This window comes from Ailuropoda melanoleuca, chromosome 20, assembly GCF_002007445.2.
Source record: "Ailuropoda melanoleuca isolate Jingjing chromosome 20, ASM200744v2, whole genome shotgun sequence".
NCBI classification, from domain to species: Eukaryota; Metazoa; Chordata; class Mammalia; order Carnivora; family Ursidae; genus Ailuropoda; species Ailuropoda melanoleuca.
In genome coordinates, this window is record NC_048237.1 from 16,917,191 (window position 1) to 16,933,038 (window position 15,848).

Here is a 15,848-nt window from a genome sequence, read left to right on the forward strand (position 1 = left end):
ATAATTTGTTCAAATGTCTAAGGCAGAGGGTAGAGGTTGGAATGGGGGTTTATACTTTTTTCATACTCTGTGAGCTCTTAAATGCAGATTTTTACAGTAACCACTGATATATATCAATATAATGATTCTGGGTCTCATAATGGGAAAGAATAGATAAATTACCTTAGCACAAAATGAGGTATAAAATCCATTCCTAGATGGGGAATATCTTGTGGATACACATATTAACAAGACATTATGAATACATTAAAACGATGGAAGGAGTATAAGTAGGGGCATGTAATAGGCATTTATTCCCTAAATTATCCTCAGTGTTTAACAAGGAGAGTAAAGAAGATGAGTCTGGAAGTACAAATGGGAAATTATAAAATTATGAGGGAAATTACTAAGTTATAGTAAAATTAGTATTACTAGAAGGGGCCAGAAGCAAGGAAGAGAAGTAGCAATCAAGTAGGTCTAGACTCTCCAGGGAAGAAAACATGTAGTCTGTAAGGGAGTGTGTTAGTGTAAATATAGATTATTTGCACTTAGTAGGTTTTCGTATTTCCAAAATTCAGCTTTGGCACCTGAGAATAACCAGAGATTTTTTTTTCTTTATTTCTTCTGTCACTCACATTTTCATTTCTAAAAGCTATAGTGATTGAAGTACAACTTGATAAAATGTTTTTTCTAAAGTTGCACAGCCAGAAGCTGAAACCACAAGCTTCTGTATCTCCAAAAATTTTGCCCTAAGTACTTGGGAAAATGGACTTTTCATTGGATTAAGAATGGGGATGTTTCTGGTAATAAAGAGCTACTTGTTACTCTCTCCTGACCAAAATCAAACCAAGTGGGCCGAGAAACAAGTGTGTCCATAAGAAGGCCTAAAAAAAAAGCCAGGGTGAATATAGTAGGAGATTTTCGCTATGTATAACCAATAGAAAACTCTAAAAAATAAGATTGTTGTTATGGTAGTGGATCTGGTACACTGGGCTGTTTCTTAACTCAGTACCTGACTTAAATGACCATGTTATTGGACCTGGAGTTAATGGTGAGGTCTCCAATGTCTTATTCCTGAAATAAAATAAGATCTCTGCTTCTTTTGATATAAAATACTTTAAGCTTATATGTATTAATTAGATTTTGTAATATTTTATTGTTTCCTGCTCAGAAATTTTATTCAGCAGAATGTATTATTATAAGCTTAAGATATTCATTTATTGGGTGATTTAGTTGAAGACAATTTACAGTTACAGTATTTAAAATAGAAATAATTCCCAGTTGGAGGAGGTTAAGATGGCGGAGGAGTAGGGGACCCCTTTTTCAGCCGGTCCCCTGAGTTGAGCTGGATAGGTACCAGACCAGCAGGAATATCCACGGAATCAGCCTGAGACGCAGGAAGATACATCTGGATCTCTACAAATGAACATCTCCAGCGCTGAGTATCGAGGTACGAAGCGGGGAGCCGTGAAACCGCGCACAGATATCGGAAGCTAAACAGAAGGGGGAGGGAGCCGCCGTGTCAGGGCGCCGGGAAGCGGTAGCCACCTGCAAGGGGGAGCGGACAGACCGCGGACCCGCACGCTTGAGACAGCAGGCTGAGAAGGGAGCTCCGGGAGCGCACGCGGGACGGCTGGCGGTTGGCGGGCCACCTGCACGGGGGAGCAGGCGGACTCGCGGACGGCACCCGCGAGACAACAGACTTAGAACGCGAGCTCCAGGAGCGCGCGCGCAGGGCGGCTGGCGGGCCACCTGCACCGGGGAGCGGGCGGACCGCGGACCCGCACTCTGGAAACGGCAGACTGAGTCCGTGAGCCGGGAGCGTGCACCACCAAGCATCTCACGGAGCTCCGGAGCTCCGGTGTGCTCACTGGATCGAGGCTGAGACCGGGAGCTCCGGGAGCGTCCGCGGGGCGGCTGGCGGCTGGAGGGCCACCTGCACGGGGGAGCAGGCGGACTCGCGGTCAGCACCCGTGAGACACCAGACTGAGACGGGGAGCTCCGGGAGCCCGCGCGGGGCGGCTGGCGGCGGGCGGGGTTGGAAACACAAAGGACAGAGACGTGCCGGCCCTGGAAGTGAGGGCTGGGACGCCGGGTGTGGGGCGCACAGCCCGGGATGCTGCAGGGTTGAGCAGCACCAACAGAAACAGAGTTAAAGTGGCCAGAACATCAGTGGAGAACGATCCGCGATCCCTCTGTTCTGAGACAGAGGCTGAATTTCAGCCGCTGCTGCTCTCTCAGAAGAGGCATAGCAAACCGCCAGGGAAAGCCGCCAGAGAACAAAAGCCCGGAAATACCGGCTCACAGGGTGCCCATCCCCATCCCCCCTCGCAAGGGACACAGAGACTCTACCCAAACAGGGTTTTCTGAGTACCGGCAGGCAGGCCCCTCCCCCAGAAGGCAGGCTGAAAAATCAAGAAGCCCACAACCCGGAGCGCCTGAGTGGCGCAGTCACCAAGCACCTGTCTTCGGATTAGGGTGTGTTTACAACGTTCCGGAAAGGAGTCCCTCATCGGGCTTCTCCACCGGGAACCTGCTTCTTCCTCTCCCACTCCTCTGCTTGGGTTCCCTTTCTTGCTGACTGTCTCTCTCTCTCTCAAATAAATAAATAAACTCTTTAAGGAAGAAGCCCACATCCCTAAGATCTCTATAAAACAAGGGCGCACGGCCTGGGTCCCAGTCAACACTTGGGCTCTGGACAACCCTGCAATCTCTCTTCATCAGAATGACGAGAAGGAGAAGTCCCCCCCAGCAAAGAAAAGATAATGAGTCTGTGGCCTCTGCCACAGAATTGGCCTCGGCCACAGAATTAATACATATGGATGTATCCCAATTATCAGAAATGGAATTCAGAGCAACAATGGTCAAGATGATGAGTAAACTTGAAAAAAGCATCAGAGAAAGCGTTGCTGAGAATATAGAATCCCTAAGGGCAGAAATGAGAGCGAATCTGACAGAAATTAAAAATTCTATGGGCCAAATACAGTCAAAACTAGAGGCTCTGACGGCCAGGGTCACCGAGGCAGAGGAACGCGTTAGCGAATTGGAGGATGGGTTAGTAGAAGAAAAAACGAAAATAGAAGCTGGTCTTAAAAAAATCCACGCCCACGAATGTAGATTACGGGAGATTACTGACTCTATGAAACGATCCAATGTCAGAATCATCGGCATCCCTGAAGGGGTGGAGAAAAACAGAGGTCTAGAAGAGATATTTGAACAAATTGTAGCTGAAAACTTCCCTAATCTAGCAAGGGAAACAAGCATTCGTGTCCAAGAGGCAGAGAGGACCCCATCCAAGCTCAACCAGGACAAACCTACGCCACGGCATGTCATAGTGCAATTCGCAAATATTAGATCCAAGGATACAGTATTGAAAGCGGCCAGGGCAAAGAAATTTCTCACGTACCAAGGCAAAGGTATCAGGATTACGTCAGACCTGTCTACAGAGACCTGGAATGAGAGAAAGGCTTGGGGGGGCATTTTTAAAGCTCTTTCAGAGAAAAACATGCAGCCAAGGATCCTTTATCCAGCAAAGCTGTCATTCAGAATTGATGGAGAAATAAAGACGTTCCAAAATCGCCAATCATTAACCAATTTCGTAACCACGAAACCAGCCCTACAGGAGATATTAAGGGGGGCTCTATAAAGGTAAAAAGGCCCCAAGAGTGATACAGAGCAGCAAGTCACAACCGATACAAAGACTTTAAAGAGAAATGGCATCATTAAAATCATATCTGTCAATAATCTCTATCAATCTAAATGGCTTAAACTCTCCCATAAAACGCCACAGGGTTGCAGATTGGATAAAAAGACATGACCCATCCATTTGCTGTCTACAAGAGACTCATTTTGAACCCAAAGATGCATTCAGACTTAGAGTAAGGGGATGGAGTACCATCTTCCACGCAAATGGACCTCAAAAGAAAGCTGGAGTAGCAATTCTCATATCAGATAGACTGGATTTTAAACTAGAGGCCATAGAGAGAGATACAGAAGGGCACTATATTATTCTTAAAGGAAGTATTCAACAAGTGGATATGACAATTATTAATATATATGCCCCCAACAGGGGAGCAGCAAGATACACAAGCCAACTCTTAACCAAAATAAAGAGACATATAGATAAGAACACAGTAATAGTAGGGGACCTCAACACCCCACTATCAGAAATAGACAGAACACCCTGGCAAAAACTAAGCAAAGAATCAAAGGCTTTGAATGCCATACTCGACGAGTTGGACCTCATAGATATATATAGAACACTACACCCCAGAACCAAAGAATACTCATTCTATTCAAATGCCCATGGAACATTCTCAAGAATAGATCATGCTCTGGGACACAAAACAGGTCTCAGCCAATACCAAAAGATTGAAATTATCCCCTGCATATTCTCAGACCACAACGCTCTGAAATTGGAACTCAACCACAAGGAAAAACCTGGAAGAAACTCAAACACTTGGAGGCTAAGAACCATCCTGCTCAAGAATGACTCGATAAACCAGGAAATCAAAAAACAAATTAAACAATTTATGGAGACCAACGAGAATGAATACACAACGGTCCAAAACCTATGGGATACTGCAAAGGCAGTCCTAAGGGGGAAATACATAGCCATCCAAGCCTCACTCAAAAGAATAGAAAAATCTAAAATGCAGTTTCTATATTCTCACCTCAAGAAACTGGAACAGCAACAGAGGGACAGGCCTAACCCACTGACAAGGAAGGAGTTGACCAAGATTAGAGCAGAAATCAATGAATTAGAGACCAGAACCACAGTAGAGCAGATCAACAGGACTAGAAGCTGGTTCTTTGAGAGAATCCATAAAATTGATAGACCACTGGCAAAACTTGTCCAAAAACAAAGAGAAAGGACTGAGATTATTAAAATTATGACTGAAAAGGGAGAGGTCACGACCAGCACCATTGAAATTGCAAGGATTATTAGAAACTTTTATCAACAGCTATATGCCAAAAAACTAAACAATCTGGAAGAGATGGAGGCCTTCCTGGAAACCTATAAACTACCAAGACTGAAACAGGAAGAAATAGATTTCTTAAATAGGCCAATTAACTATGAAGAAATTGAGTCAGTGATAAACAACCTTCCAAATAATAAAACTCCAGGCCCAGACGGTTTTCCTGGGGAATTCTACCAAACATTCAAAGAAGAAATAATACCTATTCTCCTAAAGCTATTTCAAAAAATAGAAACAGAAGGAAAGCTACCAAACTCATTCTATGAGGCTAATATTACCTTGATCCCCAAACCAGGCAAAGACCCCCTCAAAAAGGAGAATTACAGACCGATTTCTCTAATGAATATGGATGCCAAAATCCTCAACAAGATCCTTGCTAATAGAATCCAACAGTACATTAAAAGGATTATCCATCATGACCAAGTGGGATTCATACCTGGGATGCAAGCATGGTTCAACACTCGCAAATCAATCAATGTGATACATCATATCAACAAGAAAAGACTCAAGAACCATATGATCCTCTCAATTGATGCAGAAAAAGCATTTGACAAAATACAGCATCCTTTCCTGATTAAAACCCTTCAGAGTGTAGGAATAGAGGGTACATTTCTCAATCTCATAAAAGCCATCTATGAAAAGCCTACTGCAAGCATTATTCTCAATGGGGAAAAGCTGGAAGCCTTTCCCTTAAGATCAGGAACACGACAAGGATGCCCACTCTCGCCACTATTATTCAACATAGTACTAGAAGTCCTTGCAACAGCAATCAGAAGACAAAAAGGGATCAAAGGTATCCAAATCGGCAAAGAAGAAGTCAAACTGTCTCTCTTTGCAGATGACATGATACTCTATATGGAAAACCCAAAGGAATCCACTCCCAAACTATTAGAAGTTATAGAACAATTCAGTAAGGTGGCAGGATACAAAATCAATGCCCAGAAATCAGTTGCATTTCTATACACGAATAACGAGACTGAAGAAAGAGAAATTAGGGAATCCATCCCATTTACAATAACACCAAAAACCATGCGTTACCTTGGAATTAACTTAACCAGAGACGTAAAGGACCTATATGCTAGAAACTATAGATCACTTTTGAAAGATATTGAGGAAGACATAAAAAGATGGAAAAATATTCCATGCTCATGGATTGGAAGAATTAACATAGTTAAAATGTCCATACTACCCAGAGCAATCTACACTTTCAATGCTATCCCGATCAAAATACCGAGGACATTTTTCAAAGAACTGGAACAAATAGTCCTTAAATTTGTATGGAACCAGAAAAGGCCCCGAATCTCCAAGGAACTGTTGAAAAGGAAAAACAAAGCTGGGGGCATCACAATGCCGGATTTCGAGCTGTACTACAAAGCTGTGATCACAAAGACAGCATGGTACTGGCACAAAAACAGACACATCGACCAATGGAACAGAATAGAGAACCCAGAAATGGACCCTCGGCTCTTTGGGCAACTAATCTTTGATAAAGCAGGAAAAAACATCCGGTGGAAAAAAGACAGTCTCTTCAATAAATGGTGCTGGGAAAATTGGACAGCTACATGCAAAAGAATGAAACTTGACCACTCTCTCACACCATACACAAAAATAAACTCCAAATGGATGAAAGACCTCAATGTGAGACAGGAATCCATCAAAATTCTAGAGGAGAACATAGGCAACAACTTCTATGACATCGGCCAGAGCAACCTTTTTCACGACACATCTCCAAAGGCAAGAGAAATAAAAGATAAAATGAACTTATGGGACTTTATCAGGATAAAGAGCTTCTGCACAGCCAAGGAAACAGTCAAAAAAACTAAGAGACAGCCCACGGAATGGGAGAATATATTTGCAAAGGACACCACAGATAAAGGACTGGTATCCAAGATCTACAAAGAACTTCTCAAACTCAATACACGAGAAACAAATAAACAAATCATAAAATGGGCAGAAGATATGAACAGACACTTTTCCAATGAAGACATACAAATGGCTAACAGACACATGAAAAAATGTTCAAAATCATTAGCCATCAGGGAAATTCAAATCAAAACCACACTGAGATACCACCTTACGCCAGTTAGAATGGCAAAGATAGACAAGGCAAGAAACAACAATTGTTGGAGAGGATGTGGAGAAAGGGGATCCCTCCTACATTGTTGGTGGGAATGCAAGTTGGTACAGCCACTCTGGAAAACAGTGTGGAGGTCCCTTAAAAAGTTAAAAATTGAACTACCCTATGACCCAGCCATTGCACTACTGGGTGTTTACCCCAAAGATACAGACGTAGTAAAGAGAAGGGCCATATGCACCCCAATGTTCATAGCTGCATTGTCCACAATAGCCAAATCATGGAAGGAGCCGAGATGCCCTTCAACAGATGACTGGATTAAGAAGCTGTGGTCCATATATACAATGGAATATTACTCAGCTATCAGAAAGAACGAATTCTCAACATTTGCTGCAACATGGACGGCACTGGAGGAGATAATGCTAAGTGAAATAAGTCAAGCAGAGAAAGACAATTATCATATGATTTCTCTCATCTATGGAACATAAGAACTGGGAGGATCGGTGGGGGAAGGGGGGGATGGAGGGGGGGTAATCAGAGGGGGGAATGAAACATGAGAGACTATGGACTATGGGAAACAAACTGGGGACTTCAGAGGGGAGGGGGTGGGGGAAGGGGATGGACTGGTGGTGGGTAGTAAGGAGGGCACGTATTGCATGGTGCACTGGGTGTTATACGCAACTAATGAAGCATCAAACTTTACATCAGAATTCAGGGGATGTACTGTATGGTGATTAACATAATATAATAAAATAAAATTAATTATTTAAAAAAAAAAAAAAAAGAAATAATTCCCAGCCTACTCACACACTTCATTAGACTGGAGAAAAAGCGAAAACTATAAATTATACATACTTCACAGACACATTTAAAATAATTTAATACCAAAGGTCCTTTATAGTGTTAGAAATCATGTTCTAAGAAAGGGCTATTAGAATGGATTTTTAAAAGTCTTAAGCCTTAAAATACACACATACTGTCACAATTCATGATGGAGTGAGCTAATAAATACTTTGAGGGTCACAAGTGTACATAAATTTAGCAATTGTTGCCCCTCCACAGTTTATGTGTGAGGAGGTAAAAGGGCCTCCTTTAGGGTTAGCTCTGAACAAATGACTAGATCTGAACCATCATAACTTTGTGATGATTAGAATCACCAAGTGGATTTATCTTCTCTATTAGCTACATTTCATCTCATCAGTACTCCTTCGCCCTGGCCCTGCTCCCAACCCATGCAATGGCTTCATGCAAATCCTTAATTGGGCATCATATTGAATTATTTCATTGCATAATGTTCCGTTATCTTCTGGAGAATTTTCATGAGCATAAAGTTGATAAATAGAAGTTGTGATTCCTCTTTCTAAAACCATACTATTTACAGGTGAATTATTATGACATTAATAAAAGCTTAAGCTTCAGATCCCTTCCCCTGGTAGAGGTCCTACTAATACATTAATGTGGTTGAATAATTTTATAAATTTTCAAAAAATATTATTTTGACTGCGGTTAGTTAAGGCCCACCATCTTTTATCACACGTCCTTTTCATTACACTTTTCCTTTAGTCAGGTGGTATTTTGTAATGGTGTGCTTGGGTTGCAGCTAAAGGGGAAGATGAATTTAGTGGGATGTATTTGTGTTTTATAGTCATTTTGTTTATAGTTATTGCTTGCTATCATGGTGTAGGAATGGTGTGCACAATTGCTCCCACACTCACTGTGCTGATTTACCTGATTTTGTGAGCCTAAGGTGTAGGACCAGAAGTCTCATTGCTACATGAACGTGGTTCTGGGCAATGGAAATATATGCGTAATGCAAGTTAAACTATTTTAGCTATCTGGCAGCAGGACTAATTTATGAAACCACTTCCAATTATTGGCACATTTGCTAATGAGTGTTGCTGATTCAAAGAATATTTAATATTAGTCATTTCACAATAAAACATGAAATGCTGTGAAATTGTATAGTTTATATATGAAAGAAACTTGAGAGAAGATTTTCAAATTTGGCAACAATCATAAATATTTAAATATTATCACTAATGAGCTATGAAGCTGAAACATTTCTAAATCACCAGTGTTAAAAATTAAATATTAAATATTAAAGAAACTTTCTTTTTTAAATTTATTTTTTGAATTCAAGTATAATTAACATACAGTGTTATATTAGTTTAAGGTATACAATATACTGATTTAACAGTTCTATACACCAAGGCTAAATATCATTTGGAATTTATCCTGGAGTATGATATGAGAAGTAGATCCAATTTTTTTCTTTTTAGTTATTCTCAAGCCATTTATTTAAAAAAAATATTTTTCTTAATAATTGGAGAAGCCACCTGAATCGCATGTGAAATTCTGAAATGCAATTGAGTTTTTTTATGAGATTTTCTATTCTGTTCAATGGTTCTTTCTTTATATTTAAGCACCAGTACCACACTGTATTTTTAAATTAACATGTAACATATTATTTGTTTCAGGGGTACAGATCTGTGATTCATCAGTCTTACGCAACACCCAGTGCTCACCACAACACGTTTTCCCTAATGTCCATCATCCAGCCACCCCATCCCTCCACCCCTCTCCTCCAGCAACCCTCAGTTTGTTTCCTAAGATTAAGAGTCTCTTATAGTTTGTCTCCCTCTCTGATTTCATCTTGTTTCATTTTTTCCTCTCTTTCCTTATGATCCTCTGCCTTGTTTCTTAAATTCTGCATACCAGTGGGATCATATAATTGTCTTTCTCTGATTGACTTATTTCGCTTAGCATAATACCCTCTCGTTCCATCCACATCGTTGCAAATGGCAAGATTTCATTTTTGATAGCTGTATAATATTCCATTGTATAGGAATACACACACACACACACAGACACACACAGACACACACACGCACACACCACATCTTCTTTATCCATTCTTCCATCAATGGACATCTGGGTTCTTTCCATAGTTTGGCTATGGTGGACATTGCTGCTATAAACATTGGGGTGCAGGTGCCCCTTTAGATCACTATATTTGTATCTTTGGGGTAAATACCCAGTGGTGTGATTGCTGGGTCATAGGGTAGCTCTATTTTTAACTTTTTGAGGAACCTCCATACTGTTTTCCAGAGTGACTGCACCAGCTTGCATTCCCACCAACAGTGTAAGGGGGTTCCCTTTTCTCCACATCCTCCCCAACATCTGTCATTTCCTGACTTGTTAATTTTAGCCATTCTGACTGGTGTGAGGTGGTATCTCATTGTGATTTTGGTTTGTATTTCTCTGATGCCAAGTGATATTGAGCACTTTTTCATTTGTCTGTTGGACATTTGGATGTCTTCTTTGCCAAATGTCTGTTGATGTCTTCTGTCCATTTCTTGATTGGATTATTTGTTCTTGTGTTGAGTTTGATAAGTTCTTTATGGATTTTGGATACCAGCCCTTTATCTGTTATGTCATTTGCAAATATCTTCTCCCATTCTGTCGGTTGTCTTTTGTGTTTGTTGACTGTTTCTTTTGCTGTGCAAAAACTTTTTGTCTTGATGAAGTCCCAATAGTTCATTTTTGCCTTTGTTTCCCTTGACTTTGGAGACAAGTACCACGCTATTTTAATTATAAAGGCTTTATGTTCCCTTTAATGTTTGATAAAGCTATTATCATTTTTTTTCTTTTTCAAGGGTTTTCAGGCTATCCAAGCTTTTTTCTTTCAAATAAACTATGAATCACCTTAAATTTTTACTTTAACTTAGGAAACATTAGTATCTTTCTTAGTTTCCAAGGCTTGTCGTAACAAAGTTCCATAAACTGGATGACTTATTTATTATATAGTAGTTCTGGAAGCTAGAATTCCAAAAATCAAGGTGTACATAGGTCTATACTTCCTTTTTAAAGCCTCTAGTGGAAGATCCTTCCTTGCCTCTTCCTAGTTTCTGGTGTTTGCCAGAAACTTTGCAATCCTTGGTGTTCCTTTGCTTTGTTATACTCATCACTTCAATCTTTGTCTATCCTCACATGGCTGTCTTCTTCCTGTATGTATCCCTGTCTTCTCAGGACGTCAGTCATATTGGATTAGGACCCATCCTGAAGACTATATCTCTAAAGACTCTATTTTCAAATAAGTCCACATTCATTCACACGTTCCAGGTATTAGGACTTTAACATATCTTTTGGGGGGACACACTACAGTCCTTAATAGAATCTTTATGATGTTGTCTTACTATCTCAGAAAATGGAATGCCAATGTATTCACTTATTTCACTATTGTAAATGGAGTCTCCTATGATATCTTCTGATATTTTTTATATGTATCAAGTTTTTTGGGTTTTACATGTGGGTTTATAGCTTGTCATTTGTTTAATACTCCACTATTTGTAGTAAAATGAAAGTATACAATTATAAGGTTGAAGTGTCTTATTGTTGCAAAATATTATTATTTTGCTTTCTGCATTGCAATTGTAAAGTCTCATCCTTTCTTTGCTCTAATTGTACTTGTGGATACCCTCAACACAATGTTTAACATTAGTGGAGATACTGGGCAGCCTTTCTTTTTTCTGACTTCAGACATTTTCTTTAAGATGCTAGGTGTTGAGTAAGGTGTGTGTGTGTGTGTGTGTGTGTGCATGTATATATGTATATTTGTATTACTACAAATATTCATAAGGTGAGCATTTCTATACTTTTCATTGTGAGGGTTTGAGAAATTTTACATTTATTTCAAAAAGGAAATTTGAATGTTTTCTTCTTTTCCTGTGCTCTAGAACAATTAGCATTTGACATAAAAGCATTTTAGAGTAAGTTACTATCAAGCCATATGGACCTGGTACTTTTACCTGGGGGAAGCTCTTTAACTACTTTCTATATCTTCTGATGTCATTGTTCAGTTAAAACTCTTTATCTCTACCAGAGTTAATTTTGGAAGCTATTTTTGTATAAAAATATCAATTTCTTCTGTTACCAATTTTGTTAGAGTGCAATTGTATAAAATACAAAAATATATTCCATCTTAAAAATATTAAGTCTTCCAATCCATCTGAACATAGGGTGGTTTCAATTTACTTAGGTCTTATTTAATTACATTCAACAATATTTTATAAGTGTTGTACATACATCTTATACATCTTTAATTAAATGTTATTTTAAGTATTGAGTTATTTTGCTGCTCATTTGAATGGAATTGTTTTCTTAATTGCATTTCTTATTCATTGTTAGAGGATAGAAATAGATTGATTTTTGTATGGATCTCCTATCCTGCTACTTTGCTAAATTCATTAATTCTGGGATTATTTTTATTTTATTTTTGAAGATTTTCTATAAACAACATCATGTCATCTGTGAATACAGATAGTTTTGGTTCTTCTTTTCCAATTTGAATGCCTTTTATTTCTGTTTTGTCTAGTTGCTGTGACTAGAACCTCCATGTAAGAGTGGACATCTTGCCTTCTTCCTAATTGTAAGAAGAGAGAATTCATCCTCACCATTAAATATAATGTTAGCTGTGGGTTTTTCATAGATAACAATTAGAGTGAGGAATTATTTTCTACTGTCATATTTTTTGAGTGTTTTTATAATGAAAGGATGTTGGATTTTGTCAAATGCCTTTTCTGCTATATTATCCATTATTCTATTAATTTGGTGGTTATATTGATTGATACTAATGTATTTAAACATTTATTTTTTTTAAAGATTTTATTTATTTATTTGACAGAGATAGAGGCAGCCAGCGAGAGAGGGAACACAAGCAGGGGGAGTGAGAGGAAGAAGCAGGCTCATAGCGGAGGAGCCTGACGTGGGGCTCTATCCCATAACGCTGGGATCATGCCCTGAGCCGAAGGCAGACGCTTAACCGCTGTGCCACCCAGGCGCCCCGATACTCATGTATTAAATCAATCTTATATTCCAGCAAAAAATTCCACTTGGTCGTGGTAAATAATCCTTTTTTATATGTAGCTGGATTCAGTTTGCTATTATTTTGTTGAGCCTTTTGTATTTATATTCATAAGGAATATTGGTCTGTAGTTTTCCTGTGATGATTTTGTCTCCTTTTGGTGATAGTATAACACTAACTACAAAATAAGTTAGGAAATGTTACCTTTTCTACTTTTTTGGAAAACTAGGTTGGACTAGTATTAACTATTTTCTAAATTTTTGATAGAATTACCAGTGAAGCCGCTGGGTGTTGGATTTTATTGTGGGAGGTTTTTGTATTAATGTTCTTTTGCTGCTATAATCACAAACGTAGTTGCTTAAAAAACACAAATTTATTATCTTACAGTTCTGTATATTAGAAATCCAGCACAGGCCTTGCAGAGCTAACATCAAGATATTGGCAGTGCTGCTGCTGCTGCTGCTGCTTTTTTTTTTTTCCTCCCTAGAGGTTCTGGAAGTCCAGAATGCATTTCTTGCCTTTTCCAGCTTCTAGAAGGCACCTGCATTCCTTGGCTCCTGGCCCTCTTCATCCGTCTTCAAAACTAGCAAAGTTGGACCTCTCTGATCTTTCTTACACAGTCACACCTTGGCTTGACTCCAGCCAGAAATGGTTCTCTGCGTTAAGGACCTACATTAACTAGATTGGAACCACTGACTAGGGAGATAATTTCCCTGTCTCAAGTTCCTTAACTTAATCATAAATGCAAAGTCTCCTTTTTTCTATGTAAGGCAACATATTTACAGGCTGCAGGGTTTAAGGCATGGACATTTTTGGGGGGCCATAATTCTGCCTACCACATTTTAAAAATTACTTATTTAATTTCTTTAAATGTTATAGGTCTATTTAGATTTTTTATTTCTTTCTGAATCTGTTTGGTTAATTTTTAGATTTTTTTTAAAAATTTTTATTTATTTGACAGAGACAGCCAGCGAGAGAGGGAACACAAGCAGGGGGAGTGGGAGAGGAAGAAGCAGGCTCCTAGTGGAGGAGCCTGATGTGGGGCTCGAGCCCAGAATGCTGGGATCACGCGCTGAGCTGAAGGCAGACGCTTAATGACTGCGCCACCCAGGCACCCCTGTTTGGTTAATTTTTGTCTTTCTAGAAATTCGTACATTTGATCCAGATTATCTGTTTCTTCACATATTTTTCTTATTATTGTTTTTATATCTTTAAGGTTGGTGATGATGCCCCCTCTTTCATTCCTAATTTAATAAATTCAGTCTCTTTCCTGCCTTCCTCCTCCTTTCTCTCTCTCTCTCTCATTTAAAAAATGTCTTGGTCAGTCAAGCTGAAAACTGATTAATTTTGGTGATCTTTTTAAAAAACCTCTTTGTTTTCATTCAATTTCTCTACTGTTTTTCTACCTCTATTTCTTGTATTTACATTCTGATCTTCATTATTTCTTTCATTTTGCTTGATATGAATTTAGTTTGTTTTTCTTTTTATAGTTCTTAAGGTAGAAGTTTAGGTTAATGATTGGAGATATTCCTTTTTTTTTTTTTTAAAGGTAGAGATTTACACCTTTAATTCCCCTTTAGGAAATACTTCAGCTGAATACCATTTTGTTGTTGTTGTTTTTATGATGAAAAAATTTATATTTAGCTTTAGCCAGCTAGACTTAATTTAGATGATCCCGATTTTGTTGGCAACATCCAAAGCATCACATTCAGAAGCCAGTCAAACACATGCCTTCTTCCCTCCATCGGGCCTGATCAGGGTGTTGATCTTGGTCACGTCACTGTCCTAGAGCTTCTTCACAGCCTGTTTGATCTGATGCTTGTTGGCCTTGACATCCACAATGAACACAAGTGTGTTATTGTCTTCTATTTTCTTCATGGCTGACTCAATATGCAGTGGGAACTTGATGGCAGAGCGGTCAAGCTTGTTTCTCCTGGGGATGCTCTTTTGAGGATATTTGGGCTGCCTTCAGAGAGGCAGTGTCTTGGGCCATGGGAAGGTAGGTGACATGCAGATTTTTCTTTCTTTTTTTTTTTTTTTTTTGGTAACTGTGGATGTCTTTCAGCATCGCTTTCTTGGCTTTCAAAGGCTTTGTTTTGGCTTTGGTTTTGGGAGGGCGAGAGGCTTCCTTCTTCCCCTTTGGTGCCACCTTCATGAAAGGGATTTCGAATACCATAAGTTTTAATGTGTTGTTCTTGTTTTTATTCATAGCAAATTATTATCTAATTTCCTTTGTGATTTCTTCTTTGATTTATTGGTTATCTATGTATGTTAATTTCCAAATATTTGTGAATTCTACAACTTCCTTCTATTATTAATTTATAATTTAATTAAACTGTTGTCAGAAAAGATACTTGGAGGATGCCTGGGTGGCTCAGTCGGTTAAGCATCTGCCTTTGGCTCAGGTCATGAGCCCCATGTCAGGCTCCCTGCTCGGTTTCTCTCTGTCCCTCCCTCCATTCATGTTAAATCTCTTTATCTCATTCTCTCAAATAAATAAATAAAATCTTTTAAAAAAAGATACTTTGTATGATTTCAGTCCTTTGAAATTTCTTGAGTCTTATTTTATGGACTAGCAATGGTCTGTCCTAGAGAATGTTCCATGTACACTTGAAAAGAATGTGTATTCTGCTGCTCTTGAGTACATGTTTTTTAGTTCTAGTTGGTTTCTGATGTTGTTCAAGTTTTCTATTTTCTTATTGTCAAATGTTAATCTCATGGAGGATCCCTTTGTTGTGACAAGTCACGTGCCACAAAGATCACTGTTTTTGCTGAGACTCAGCCTTTTTTCTTGTATCAGTGGTCCTGGAATTATTGCAATTTTTTGTTTAATTTCTAGAGTTGTGAAAGTGTTGCTTTTCATGATTTTTCCAGTGTTCGCCCTGCTTAATAAAGGGGAGAGAGAGAGAGAATGTATAAATACTTCTTTTGGACATTGTCTATTTCTTTCCCA

The 15,848-nt window shown here is 39.1% G+C and overlaps 1 pseudogene; it reads right to left on the reverse strand.

Annotated features, from left to right (window-relative positions):
- Positions 1-14,560: 14,560 nt before the first annotated feature.
- Positions 14,561-15,104, reverse strand: LOC109489185 (annotated as a pseudogene).
- Between the last annotated feature and the right edge of the window lie 744 nt (positions 15,105-15,848).